Raw genomic sequence first — 15,601 nt, 5'->3', positions numbered from 1 at the left:
CAGCCGCTCTTCCATCTGAGCTAACTACTACGTGGAACTGTTGCCTTTGCTTGGAGTTGTTGACAAATTCGACTGCGCCCCGCTTTCTGCTAGAAACCTTGATGGCTTAGATGGCAGAGCGGCTACCCCGAAAATGCGTAACTATGTGCGCAAGGAGTGACGTACAAGAACTAACGCTTTAGAGGGACCTTAAATTTCTTGGCTGAAACGAAATTTTTATGCTACCCCTTCCTATTCCCCATTATAAGCCTTCGCGTCATCCCTTAATAAATACATTTTGTCATCATCATCATCATGCTAACAAATGAGCCTAGATTAATTTTCTCGGGAAAATAAAAAAAAGTCAAGGCTATAGTCCATGAAAATATCGTTTCGGTCACAAAATGTCACTTCCCTGTAAAGCGTTAGTTCTCACTTTACTCTCCGCGGACTTGCTGATGCCGATTTACGCGTTAAATAAACAAATGAGCCTAGAATAATTTTCTCGGGAAAATGAACAAAACGTCTAGGCTTACAATTTTTTTCAATTTTTCGGGGAAAATTATTCTGCGCCTAATCGTTTATTTATCGCGTAAAACGGCATCAGCGCGAGCCAGGGGACTCATATATGCCGAGACTGAGTGCTTAGGAGACACTTTATTTTTCGTCGGAAAAATGATATTTCCCTGGGCTATAGGCTTAGCATTTTTTCAATTTTTCGTGGAAAATTATTCTCGGCCTAATCGTTTATTTATCGCGTTAAACGGCATCAGCGCGAGCCCGGGGACTCATATATGCCGAGTCTGAGCGCTTACGAGAATCTTTATTTTTCGTCGGAAAAATGATATTTCCCTGGGCTATAGGCTTAGCATTTTTTCAATTTTTCGGGGAAAATTATTCTCTGCCTAATCGTTTATTTATCGCGTTAATCGGCATCCGCTCGAGCCAGGGGACTCATATATGCCGAGAATGAGCGCTTAGGAGACACTTTATTTTTCGTCAGAAATAATATTTTCCTGGGCTATAGGCTCAGCATTTCTTCACTTTTTCGGGGAAATTTATTCTCGGCCTAATCACTTATTTATCGCGTTAAACGGCATCAGCGCGAGCCCGGGGACTCATATATGCCGAGACTGAGCGCTTACGAGACTCTTTATTTTTCGTCGGAAAAATGACATTTCCCTGGGCGATAAGCTTAGTATTTTTTCAATTTTTCGGGGAAAATTATTCTGCGCCTAATCGTTTATTTATCGCGTTAAACGGCATCCGCTCGAGCCAGGGGACTCATATATGCCGAGAATGAGCGCTTAGGAGACACTTTATTTTTCGTCGGAAAAATGATATTTCCCTGGGCTATAGGCTTAGCATTTTTTCAATTTTTCGGGGAAAATTATTCTCGGCCTAATCGTTTATTTATCGCGTTAAACGGCATCAGCACGAGCCAGGGGACTCATACACGCCGAGACTGAGCGCTTACGAGACACTTTATTTTTCGTCGGAAAAATGATATTTCCCTGGGCTATAGGCTTAGCATTTTTTCAATTTTTCGGGGAAAATTATTCTCGGCCTAATCGTTTATTTATCGCGTTAAACGGCATCAGTGCGAGCCCGGGGACTCATATATGCCGAAACTGAGCGCTTACGAGACACTTTATTTTTCGTCGGAAAAATGATAATTCCCTGGGCTATAGGCTTAGCATTTTTGCAATTTTTCGGCGAAAATTATTCTGCGCCTAATCGTTTATTTATCGCGTTAATCGGCATCCCCGCGAGCCCGGGGACTCATATATGCCGAGACTGAGCGCTTACGAGACACTTTATTTTTCGTCGGAAAAATGATATTTCCCTGGGCGTTAAGATTAGCATTTTTTCAATTTTTCGGGGAAAATTATTCTCGGCCTAATCGTTTATTTATCGCGTTAAACGGCATCAGCGCGAGCCCGGGGACTCATATATGCCGAGAATGAGCGCTTACGAGACACTTTATTTTTCGTCGGAAAAATGATATTTTCCTGGATTATAGGCTTAGCATTTTTTCAATTTTTCGGGGAAAATTATTCTCGGCCTAATCGTTTATTTATCGCGTTAAACGGCATCAGCGCGAGCCCGGGGACTCATATATGCCGAGAATGAGCGCATAGGAGACACTTTATTTTTCGTCGGAAAAATGATATTTTCCTGGGCTATAGGCTTAGCATTTCTTCAATTTTTCGGGGAAAATTATTCTCGGCCTAATCGTTTATTTATCGCATTAAACAGCATCAGCGCGAGCCTGGGGACTCATATATGCCGAGAATGAGCGCTTAGGAGACACTTTATTTTTCGTCGGAAAAATGATATTTTCCTGGGCTATAGGCTTAGCATTTTTTCAATTTGTCGGGGAAAATTATTCTGCGCCTAATCGTTTATTTATCGCGTTAAACGGCATGCGCGCGAGCCAGGGGACTCATATATGCCGAGACTGAGCGCTTACGAGACACTTTATTTTTCGTCGGAAAAATGATAATTCCCTGGGCTATAGGCTTAGCATTTTTGCAATTTTTCGGCGAAAATTATTCTGCGCCTAATCGTTTATTTATCGCGTTAAACGGCATCAGCGCGAGCCCGGGGACACATATATGCCGAGACTGAGCGTTTACGAGACACATAATTTTTCGTCGGAAAAATGATATTTTCCTGGGCTATAGGATTAGCATTTTTTCAATTTTTCGGGGAAAATTATTCTCGGCCTAATCGTTTATTTATCGCGTTAAACGGCATCCGCGCGAGCCAGGGGACTCATATATGCCGATACTGAGCGCTTAGGAGACACATTATTTTTCGTCGGAAAAATGATATTTTCCTGGGCTATAGGCTTAGCATTTTTTCAATTTTTCGGGGAAAATTATTCTGCGCCTAATCGTTTATTTATCGCGTTAAACGGCATCCGCGCGAGCCAGGGGACGCATATATGCCGAGACTGAGCGCTTAGGAGACACTTTATTTTTCGTCGGAAAAATGATAATTCCCTGGGCTATAGGCTTAGCATTTTTTCAATTTTTCGTGGAAAAATATTCTCGGCCTAATCGTTTATTTATCGCGTTAAACGGCATCAGCGCGAGCCCGGGGACTCATATATGCCGAGACTGAGCGCTTACGAGACACTTAAGTTTTCGTCGGAAAAATGATATTTCCCTGGGCTATAGGCTTAGCATTTTTTTCAATTTTTGCTGGAAAATTATTCTCGGCCTAATCGTTTATTTATCGCGTTAAACGGCATCAGCGCGAGCCCGGGGACTCATATATGCCGAGACTGAGCGCTTACGAGACACTTTATTTTTCGTCGGAAAAATGATAATTCCCTGGGCTATAGGCTTAGCATTTTTGCAATTTTTCGGCGAAAATTATTCTGCGCCTAATCGTTTATTTATCGCGTTAATCGGCATCCCCGCGAGCCCGGGGACTCATATATGCCGAGACTGAGCGCTTACGAGACACTTTATTTTTCGTCGGAAAAATGATATTTCCCTGGGCGATAAGCTTAGCATTTTTTTCAATTTTTCGGGGAAAATTATTCTCGGCCTAATCGTTTATTTATCGCGTTAAACGGCATCAGCGCGAGCCCGGGGACTCATATATGCCGAGAATGAGCGCTTACGAGACACTTTATTTTTCGTCGGAAAAATGATATTTTCCTGGGCTATAGGCTTAGCATTTTTTCAATTTTTCGGGGAAAATTATTCTCGGCCTAATCGTTTATTTATCGCGTTAAACGGCATCAGCGCGAGCCCGGGGACTCATATATGCCGAGAATGAGCGCTTCGGAGAAACTTTATTTTTCGTCGGAAAAATGATATTTTCCTGGGCTATAGGCTTAGCATTTTTTCAATTTTTCGGGGAAAATTATTCTGCGCCTAATCGTTTATTTATCGCGTCAAACGGCATCCGCGCGAGCCAGAGGACTCATATATGCCGAGACTGAGCGCTTACGAGACACTTTATTTTTCGTCGGAAAAATGATATTTCCCTGGGCTATAGGCTTAGCATTTTTTCAATTTTTCGGGGAAAATTATTCTCGGCCTAATCGTTTATTTATCGCATTAAACGGCATCAGCGCGAGCCCGGGGACTTATATATGCCGAGAATGAGCGCTTAGGAGACACTTTATTTTTCGTCGGAAAAATGATATTTTCCTGGGCTATAGGCTTAGCATTTTTTCAATTTTTCGGGGAAAATTATTCTGCGCCTAATCGTTTATTTATCGCGTTAAACGGCATGCGCGCGAGCCAGGGGACTCATATATGCCGATACTGAGCGCTTAGGAGACACTTTATTTTTCGTCGGAAAAATGATATTTTCCTGGGCTATAGGCTTAGCATTTTTTCAATTTTTCGGGGAAAATTATTCTTGGCCTAATCGTTTATTTATCGCGTTAAACGGCATCCGCGCGAGCCCGGGGACTCATATATGCCGAGAATGAGCGCTTAGGAGACACTTTATTTTTCGTCAGAAATAATATTTCCCTGGGCTATAGGCTCAGCATTCCTTCAATTTTTCGGGGAAGTTTATTCTCGGCCTAATCGTTTATTTATCGCGTTAAACGGCATCAGCGCGAGCCCGGGGACTCATATATGCCGAGACTGAGCGCTTACGAGACTCTTTATTTTTCGTCGGAAAAATGATATTTCCCTGGGCTATAGGCTTAGCATTTTTTCAATTTTTCGGGGAAAATTATTCTCGGCCTAATCGTTTATTTATCGCGTTAAACGGCATCCGCGCGAGCCAGGGGACTCATATATGCCGAGACTGAGCGCTTACGAGACACTTTAGTTTTCGTCGGAAAAATGATATTTCCCTGGGCTATAGGCTTAGCATTTTTTCAATTTTTCTTGGAAAATTATTCTCGGCCTAATCGTTTATTTATCGCGTTAAACGGCATCAGCGCGAGCCCGGGGACTCATATATGCCGAGACTGAGCGCTTACGAGACACTTTATTTTTCGTCGGAAAAATGATATTTCCCTGGGCTATAGGCTTAGCATTTTTTCAATTTTTCGTGGAAAATTATTCTCGGCCTAATCGTTTATTTATCGCGTTAAACGGCATCAGCGCGAGCTCGGGGACTCATATATGCCGAGACTGAGCGCTTACGAGACACTTTAGTTTTCGTCGGAAAAATGATATTTCCCTGGGCTATGGGCTTAGCATTTTTTTCAATTTTTCGTGGAAAATTATTCTCGGCCTAATCGTTTATTTATCGCGTTAAACGGCATCAGCGCGAACCCGGGGACTCATATATGCCGAGACTGAGCGCTTACGAGACACTTTATTTTTCGTCGGAAAAATGATATTTTCCTGGGCTATAGGCTTAGCATTTTTTCAATTTTTCGGGGAAAATTATTCTCGGTCTAATCGTTTATTTATCGCGTTAAACGGCATCAGTGCGAGCCCGGGGACTCATATATGCCGAGACTGAGCGCTTACGAGACACTTTATTTTTAGTCGGAAAAATGATATTTCCCTGGGCTATAGGCTTAGCATTTTTTCAATTTTTCGGGGAAAATGATTCTCGGCCTAATCGTTTATTTATCGCGTTAAACGGCATCAGCACGAGCCAGGGGACTCATATATGCCGAGAATGAGCGCTTAGGAGACACTTTATTTTTCGTCTGAAAAATGATATTTCCCTGGGCTATAGGCTTAGCATTTTTTCAATTTTTCGGAGAAAATTATTCTCGGCCTAATCGTTTATTTATCGCGTTAAACGGCATCCGCGCGAGCCAGGGGACTCATATATGCCGAGAATGAGCGCTTAGGAGACACTTTATTTTTCGTCGGAAAAATGATATTTTCCTGGGCTATAGGCTTAGCATTTTTGCAATTTTTCGGCGAAAATTATTCTGCGCCTAATCGTTTATTTATCGCGTTAGTCGGCATCCCCGCGAGCCAGGGGACTCATATATGCCGAGACTGAGCGCTTACGAGATACTTTATTTTTCGTCGGAAAAATGATATTTCCCTGGGCTATAGGCTTAGCATTTTTTCAATTTTTCGGGGAAAATTATTCTCGGCCTAATCGTTTATTTATCGCGTTAAACGGCATCCGCGCGAGCCAGGGGACTCATATATGCCGAGACTGAGCGCTTACGAGACACTTTAGTTTTCGTCGGAAAAATGATATTTCCCTGGGCTATAGGCTTAGCATTTTTTCAATTTTTCTTGGAAAATTATTCTCGGCCTAATCGTTTATTTATCGCGTTAAACGGCATCAGCGCGAGCCCGGGGACTCATATATGCCGAGACTGAGCGCTTACGAGACACTTTATTTTTCGTCGGAAAAATGATATTTCCCTGGGCTATAGGCTTAGCATTTTTTCAATTTTTCGTGGAAAATTATTCTCGGCCTAATCGTTTATTTATCGCGTTAAACGGCATCAGCGCGAGCTCGGGGACTCATATATGCCGAGACTGAGCGCTTACGAGACACTTTAGTTTTCGTCGGAAAAATGATATTTCCCTGGGCTATGGGCTTAGCATTTTTTTCAATTTTTCGTGGAAAATTATTCTCGGCCTAATCGTTTATTTATCGCGTTAAACGGCATCAGCGCGAACCCGGGGACTCATATATGCCGAGAATGAGCGCTTAGGAGACACTTTATTTTTCGTCTGAAAAATGATATTTCCCTGGGCTATAGGCTTAGCATTCCTTCAATTTTTCGGGGAAATTTATTCTCGGCCTAATCGTTTATTTATCGCGTTAAACGGCATCAGCGCGAGCCCGGGGACTCATATATGCCGAGACTGAGCGCTTACGAGACTCTTTATTTTTCGTCGGAAAAATGATATTTCCCTGGGCTATAGGCTTAGCATTTTTTCAATTTTTCGGGGAAAATTATTCTCGGCCTAATCGTTTATTTATCGCGTTAAACGGCATCCGCGCGAGCCAGGGGACTCATATATGCCGAGACTGAGCGCTTACGAGACACTTTAGTTTTCGTCGGAAAAATGATATTTCCCTGGGCTATAGGCTTAGCATTTTTTCAATTTTTCTTGGAAAATTATTCTCGGCCTAATCGTTTATTTATCGCGTTAAAGGGCATCAGCGCGAGCCCGGGGACTCATATATGCCGAGACTGAGCGCTTACGAGACACTTTATTTTTCGTCGGAAAAATGATATTTCCCTGGGCTATAGGCTTAGCATTTTTTCAATTTTTCGTGGAAAATTATTCTCGGCCTAATCGTTTATTTATCGCGTTAAACGGCATCAGCGCGAGCTCGGGGACTCATATATGCCGAGACTGAGCGCTTACGAGACACTTTAGTTTTCGTCGGAAAAATGATATTTCCCTGGGCTATGGGCTTAGCATTTTTTTCAATTTTTCGTGGAAAATTATTCTCGGCCTAATCGTTTATTTATCGCGTTAAACGGCATCAGCGCGAACCCGGGGACTCATATATGCCGAGACTGAGCGCTTACGAGACACTTTATTTTTCGTCGGAAAAATGATATTTTCCTGGGCTATAGGCTTAGCATTTTTTCAATTTTTCGGGGAAAATTATTCTCGGTCTAATCGTTTATTTATCGCGTTAAACGGCATCAGTGCGAGCCCGGGGACTCATATATGCCGAGACTGAGCGCTTACGAGACACTTTATTTTTAGTCGGAAAAATGATATTTCCCTGGGCTATAGGCTTAGCATTTTTTCAATTTTTCAGGGAAAATGATTCTCGGCCTAATCGTTTATTTATCGCGTTAAACGGCATCAGCACGAGCCAGGGGACTCATATATGCCGAGAATGAGCGCTTAGGAGACACTTTATTTTTCGTCTGAAAAATGATATTTCCCTGGGCTATAGGCTTAGCATTTTTTCAATTTTTCGGAGAAAATTATTCTCGGCCTAATCGTTTATTTATCGCGTTAAACGGCATCCGCGCGAGCCAGGGGACTCATATATGCCGAGAATGAGCGCTTAGGAGACACTTTATTTTTCGTCGAAAAAATGATATTTTCCTGGGCTATAGGCTTAGCATTTTTGCAATTTTTCGGCGAAAATTATTCTGCGCCTAATCGTTTATTTATCGCGTTAGTCGGCATCCCCGCGAGCCAGGGGACTCATATATGCCGAGACTGAGCGCTTACGAGATACTTTATTTTTCGTCGGAAAAATGATATTTCCCTGGGCTATAGGCTTATCATTTTTTCAATTTTTCGGGGAAAATTATTCTCGGCCTAATCGTTTATTTATCGCGTTAAACGGCATCCGCGCGAGCCAGGGGACTCATATATGCCGAGACTGAGCGCTTACGAGACACTTTAGTTTTCGTCGGAAAAATGATATTTCCCTGGGCTATAGGCTTAGCATTTTTTCAATTTTTCTTGGAAAATTATTCTCGGCCTAATCGTTTATTTATCGCGTTAAACGGCATCAGCGCGAGCCCGGGGACTCATATATGCCGAGACTGAGCGCTTACGAGACACTTTATTTTTCGTCGGAAAAATGATATTTCCCTGGGCTATAGGCTTAGCATTTTTTCAATTTTTCGTGGAAAATTATTCTCGGCCTAATCGTTTATTTATCGCGTTAAACGGCATCAGCGCGAGCTCGGGGACTCATATATGCCGAGACTGAGCGCTTACGAGACACTTTAGTTTTCGTCGGAAAAATGATATTTCCCTGGGCTAAGGGCTTAGCATTTTTTTCAATTTTTCGTGGAAAATTATTCTCGGCCTAATCGTTTATTTATCGCGTTAAACGGCATCAGCGCGAACCCGGGGACTCATATATGCCGAGACTGAGCGCTTACGAGACACTTTATTTTTCGTCGGAAAAATGATATTTTCCTGGGCTATAGGCTTAGCATTTTTTCAATTTTTCGGGGAAAATTATTCTCGGTCTAATCGTTTATTTATCGCGTTAAACGGCATCAGTGCGAGCCCGGGGACTCATATATGCCGAGACTGAGCGCTTACGAGACACTTTATTTTTAGTCGGAAAAATGATATTTCCCTGGGCTATAGGCTTAGCATTTTTTTCAATTTTTCGGGGAAAATGATTCTCGGCCTAATCGTTTATTTATCGCGTTAAACGGCATCAGCACGAGCCAGGGGACTCATATATGCCGAGAATGAGCGCTTAGGAGACACTTTATTTTTCGTCTGAAAAATGATATTTCCCTGGGCTATAGGCTTAGCATTTTTTCAATTTTTCGGAGAAAATTATTCTCGGCCTAATCGTTTATTTATCGCGTTAAACGGCATCCGCGCGAGCCAGGGGACTCATATATTCCGAGAATGAGCGCTTAGGAGACACTTTATTTTTCGTCGGAAAAATGATATTTTCCTGGGCTATAGGCTTAGCATTTTTGCAATTTTTCGGCGAAAATTATTCTGCGCCTAATCGTTTATTTATCGCGTTAAACGGCATACGCGTGAGCCAGGGGACTCATATATGCCGAGACTGAGCGCTTACGAGACACTTTATTTTTCGTCGGATAAATGATAATTCCCTGGGCTATAGGCTTAGCATTTTTGCAATTTTTCGGCGAAAATTATTCTGCGCCTAATCGTTTATTTATCGCGTTAAACGGCATCCGCGCGAGCCAGGGGACTCATATATGCCGAGACTGAGCGCTTAGGAGACACTTTATTTTTCGTCGGAAAATGATATTTTCCTGGGCTATAGGCTTAGCATTTTTTCAATTTTTCGGCGAAAATTATTCTCGGCCTAATCGTTTATTTATCGCGTTAAACGGCATCCGCACGAGCCAGGGGACGCATATATGCCGAGACTGAGCGCTTAGGAGACACTTTATTTTTCGTCGGAAAAATGATAATTCCCTGGGCTATAGGCTTAGCATTTTTGCAATTTTTCGGCGAAAATTATTCTGCGCCTAATCGTTTATTTATCGCGTTAATCGGCATCCCCGCGAGCCCAGGGACTCATATATGCCGAGACTGAGCGCTTACGAGACACTTTATTTTTCGTCGGAAAATGATATTTTCCTGGGCTATAGGCTTAGCATTTTTTCAATTTTTCGGGGAAAATTATTCTGCGCCTAATCGTTTATTTATCGCGTTAAACGGCATCCGCGCGAGCCAGGGGACTCATATATGCCGAGACTGAGCGCTTACGAGACACTTTATTTTTCGTCGGAAAAATGATAATTCCCTGGGCTATAGGCTTAGCATTTTTGCAATTTTTCGGCGAAAATTATTCTGCGCCTAATCGTTTATTTATCGCGTTAAACGGCATCCGCGCGAGCCAGGGGACTCATATATGCCGAGACTGAGCGCTTACGAGACACTTTATTTTTCGTCGGAAAAATGATATTTCCCTGGGCTATAGGCTTAGCATTTTTTCAATTTTTCGGGGAAAATTATTCTCGGCCTAATCGTTTATTTATCGCGTTAAACGGCATCAGCGCGAGTCCGGGGACACATATATGCCGAGACTGAGCGCTTACGAGACACTTTATTTTTCGTCGGAAAAATGATATTTTCTTGGGCTATAGGCTTAGCATTTTTTCAATTTTTCGGGGAAAATTATTCTGCGCCTAATCGTTTATTTATCGCGTTAAACGGCATCAGCGCGAGCCCGGTGACTCATATATGCCGAGACTGAGCGCTTACGAGACTCTTTATTTTTCGTCGGAAAAATGATACTTCCCTGGGCGATAAGCTTAGCATTTTTTCAATTTTTCGGGGAAAATTATTCTTGGCCTAATCGTTTATTTATCGCGTTAAACGGCATCAGCGCGAGCCCGGGGACTCATATATGCCGAGAATGAGCGCTTAGGAGACACTTTATTTTTCGTCAGAAATAATATTTCCCTGGGCTATAGGCTCAGCATTTCTTCAATTTTTCGGGGAAATTTATTCTCGGCCTAATCGTTTATTTATCGCGTTAAACGGCATCAGCGCGAGCCCGGGGACTCATATATGCCGAGACTGAGCGCTTACGAGACACTTTAGTTTTCGTCGGAAAAATGATATTTCCCTGGGCTATAGGCTTAGCATTTTTTCAATTTTTCTTGGAAAATTATTCTCGGCCTAATCGTTTATTTATCGCGTTAAACGGCATCAGCGCGAGCCCGGGGACTCATATATGCCGAGACTGAGCGCTTACGAGACACTATTTTTCGTCGGAAAAATGATATTTCCCTGGGCTATAGGCTTAGCATTTTTTCAATTTTTCGTGGAAAATTATTCTCGGCCTAATCGTTTATTTATCGCGTTAAACGGCATCAGCGCGAGCTCGGGGACTCATATATGCCGAGACTGAGCGCTTACGAGACACTTTAGTTTTCGTCGGAAAAATGATATTTCCCTGGGCTATGGGCTTAGCATTTTTTTCAATTTTTCGTGGAAAATTATTCTCGGCCTAATCGTTTATTTATCGCGTTAAACGGCATCAGCGCGAACCCGGGGAGTCATGTATGCCGAGACTGAGCGCTTACGAGACACTTTATTTTTCGTCGGAAAAATGATATTTTCCTGGGCTATAGGCTTAGCATTTTTTCAATTTTTCGGGGAAAATTATTCTCGGTCTCATCGTTTATTTATCGCGTTAAACGGCATCAGTGCGAGCCCGGGGACTCATATATGCCGAGACTGAGCGCTTACGAGACACTTTATTTTTAGTCGGAAAAATGATATTTCCCTGGGCTATAGGCTTAGCATTTTTTCAATTTTTCGGGGAAAATTATTCTCGGCCTAATCGTTTATTTATCGCGTTAAACGGCATCCGCGCGAGCCAGGGGACTCATATATGCCGAGAATGAGCGCTTAGGAGACACTTTATTTTTCGTCGGAAAAATGATATTTTCCTGGGCTATAGGCTTAGCATTTTGCAATTTTTCGGCGAAAATTATTCTGCGCCTAATCGTTTATTTATCGCGTTAATCGGCATCCCCGCGAGCCAGGGGACTCATATATGCCGAGACTGAGCGCTTACGAGATACTTTATTTTTCGTCGGAAAAATGATATTTCCCTGGGCTATAGGCTTAGCATTTTTTCAATTTTTCGGGGAAAATTATTCTGCGCCTAATCGTTTATTTATCGCTTTAAACGGCATTCGCGCGAGCGAGGGGACTCATATATGCTGAGAATGAGCGCTTAGGAGACACTTTATTTTTCGTCGGAAAAATGATATTTTCCTGGGCTATAGGCTTAGCATTTTTGCAATTTTTCGGCGAAAATTATTCTGCGCCTAATCGTTTATTTATCGCGTTAAACGGCATCCGCGCGAGCCAGGGGACTCATATATGCCGAGACTGAGCGCTTACGAGACACTTTATTTTTCGTCGGAAAAATGATAATTCCCTGGGCTATAGGCTTAGCATTTTTGCAATTTTTCGGCGAAAATTATTCTGCGCCTAATCATTTATTTATCGCGTTAAACGGCATCAGCGCGAGCCCGGGGACACATATATGCCGAGACTGAGCGCTTACGACACACTTTATTTTTCGTCGGAAAAATGATATTTTCCTGGGCTATAGGCTTAGCATTTTTTCAATTTTTCGGGGAAAATTATTCTGCGCCTAATCGTTTATTTATCGCGTTAAACGGCATCCGCGCGAGCCAGGGGACTCATATATGCCGAGACTGAGCGCTTACGAGACACTTTATTTTTCGTCGGAAAAATGATAATTCCCTGGGCTATAGGCTTAGCATTTTTGCAATTTTTCGGCGAAAATTATTCTGCGCCTAATCGTTTATTTATCGCGTTAAACGGCATCAGCGCGAGCCCGAGGACACATATATGCCGAGACTGAGCGTTTACGAGACACTTTATTTTTCGTCGGAAAAATGATTTTTTCCTGGGCTATAGGCTTAGCATTTTTTCAATTTTTCGGGGAAAATTATTCTCGGCCTAATCGTTTATTTATCGCGTTAAACGGCATCAGCGCGAGCCCGGGGACTCATATATGCCGAGAATGAGCGCTTAGGAGACACTTTATTTTTCGTCGGAAAAATGATATTTTCCTGGGCTATAGGGTTAGCATTTTTACAATTTTTCGGCGAAAATTATTCTGCGCCTAATCGTTTATTTATCGCGTTAAACGGCATCAGCGCAAGCCCGGTGACACATATATGCCGAGACTGAGCGCTTACGAGACACTTTATTTTTCGTCGGAAAAATGATATTTTTCTGGGCTATAGGCTTAGCATTTTTTCAATTTTTCGGGGAAAATTATTCTCGGCCTAATCGTTTATTTGTCGCGTTAAACGGCATCCGCGCGAGCCAGGGGACTCATATATGCCGAGACTGAGCGCTTACGAGACACTTTATTTTTCGTCGGAAAAATGATAATTCCCTGGGCTATAGGCTTAGCATTTTTGCAATTTTTCGGCGAAAATTATTCTGCGCCTAATCGTTTATTTATCGCGTTAATCGGCATCCCCGCGAGCCCAGGGACTCATATATGCCGAGACTGAGCGTTTACGAGACACTTTATTTTTCGTCTGAAAAATGATATTTCCCTGGGCTATAGGCTTAGCATTTTTTCAATTTTTCGGAGAAAATTATTCTCGGCCTAATCCTTTATTTATCGCGTTAAACGGCATCCGCGCGAGCCAGGGGACTCATATATGCCGAGAATGAGCGCTTAGGAGACACTTTATTTTTCGTCGGAAAAATGATATTTTCCTGGGCTATAGGATTAGCATTTTTGCAATTTTTCGGCGAAAATTATTCTGCGCCTAATCGTTTATTTATCGCGTTAATCGGCATCCCCGCGAGCCAGGGGACTCATATATGCCGAGACTGAGCGCTTACGAGATACTTTATTTTTCGTCGGAAAAATGATATTTCCCTGGGCTATAGGCTTAGCATTTTTTCAATTTTTCGGGGAAAATTATTCTGCGCCTAATCGTTTATTTATCGCGTTAAACGGCATCCGCGCGAGCCAGGGGACTCATATATGCTGAGAATGAGCGCTTAGGAGACACTTTATTTTTCGTCGGAAAAATGATATTTTCCTGGGCTAGGGGCTCAGCATTTTTGCAATTTTTCGGCGAAAATTATTCTGCGCCTAATCGTTTATTTATCGCGTTAAACGGCATCCGCGCGAGCCAGGGGACTCATATATGCCGAGACTGAGCGCTTACGAGACACTTTATTTTTCGACGGAAAAATGATATTTCCCTGGGCTATAGGCTTAGCATTTTTTCAATTTTTCGGGGAAAATTATTCTGCGCCTAATCGTTTATTTATCGCGTTAAACGGCATCAGCGCGAGCCCGGGGACACATATATGCCGAGACTGAGCGCTTACGACACACTTTATTTTTCGTCGGAAAAATGATATTTTCCTGGGCTATAGGCTTAGCATTTTTTCAATTTTTCGGCGAAAATTATTCTGCGCCTAATCGTTTATTTATCGCGTTAAACGGCATCCGCGCGAGCCAGGGGACTCATATATGCCGAGACTGAGCGCTTACGAGACACTTTATTTTTCGACGGAAAAATGATAATTGCCTGGGCTATAGGCTTAGCATTTTTGCAATTTTTCGGCGAAAATTATTCTGCGCCTAATCGTTTATTTATCGCGTTAAACGGCATCAGCGCGAGCCCGGGGACACATATATGCCGAGACTGAGCGCTTACGACACACTTTATTTTTCGTCGGAAAAATGATATTTTCCTGGGCTATAGGCTTAGCATTTTTTCAATTTTTCGGGGAAAATTATTCTGCGCCTAATCGTTTATTTATCGCGTTAAACGGCATCCGCGCGAGCCAGGGGACTCATATATGCCGAGAATGAGCGCTTACGAGACACTTTATTTTTCGTCGGAAAAATGATATTTTCCTGGGCTATAGGCTTAGCATTTTTACAATTTTTCGGCGAAAATTATTCTGCGCCTAATCGTTTATTTATCGCGTTAAACGGCATCAGCGCAAGCCCGGTGACACATATATGCCGAGACTGAGCGCTTACGAGACACTTTATTTTTCGTCGGAAAAATGATATTTTTCTGGGCTATAGGCTTAGCATTTTTTCAATTTTCGGGGAAAATTATTCTCGGCCTAATCGTTTATTTATCGCGTTAAACGGCATCCGCGCGAGCCAGGGGACTCATATATGCCGAGACTGAGCGCTTAGGAGACACTTTATTTTTCGTTTGAAAATGATATTTTCCTGGGCTATAGGCTTAGCATTTTTTCAATTTTTCGGGGAAAATTATTCTCGGCCTATTCGTTTATTTATCGCGATAATCGGCATCCCCGCGAGCCCAGGGACTCATATATGCCGAGACTGAGCGCTTACGAGACACTTTATTTTTCGTCGGAAAAATGATATTTCCCTGGGCTTAGCATTTTTGCAATTTTTCGGGGAAAATTATTCTCGGCCTAATCGTTTATTTATCGCGTTAAACGGCATCCGCGCGAGCCAGGGGACTCATATATGCCGGGACTGAGCGCTTAGGAGACACTTTATTTTTCGTCGGAAAATGATATTTTCCTGGGCTATAGGCTTAGCATTTTTTCAATTTTTCGGCGAAAATTATTCTCGGCCTAATCGTTTATTTATCGCGTTAAACGGCATCCGCGCGAGCCAGGGGACGCATATATGCCGAGACTGAGCGCTTAGGAGACACTTTATTTTTCGTCGGAAAAATGATAATTCCCTGGGCTAT

The sequence above is a fragment of the Dermacentor albipictus genome, chromosome 6 (assembly GCF_038994185.2).
Source record: "Dermacentor albipictus isolate Rhodes 1998 colony chromosome 6, USDA_Dalb.pri_finalv2, whole genome shotgun sequence".
In the NCBI taxonomy this organism is placed as follows: domain Eukaryota; kingdom Metazoa; phylum Arthropoda; class Arachnida; order Ixodida; family Ixodidae; genus Dermacentor; species Dermacentor albipictus.
Note: the sequence above shows the minus strand (reverse complement) of the source record.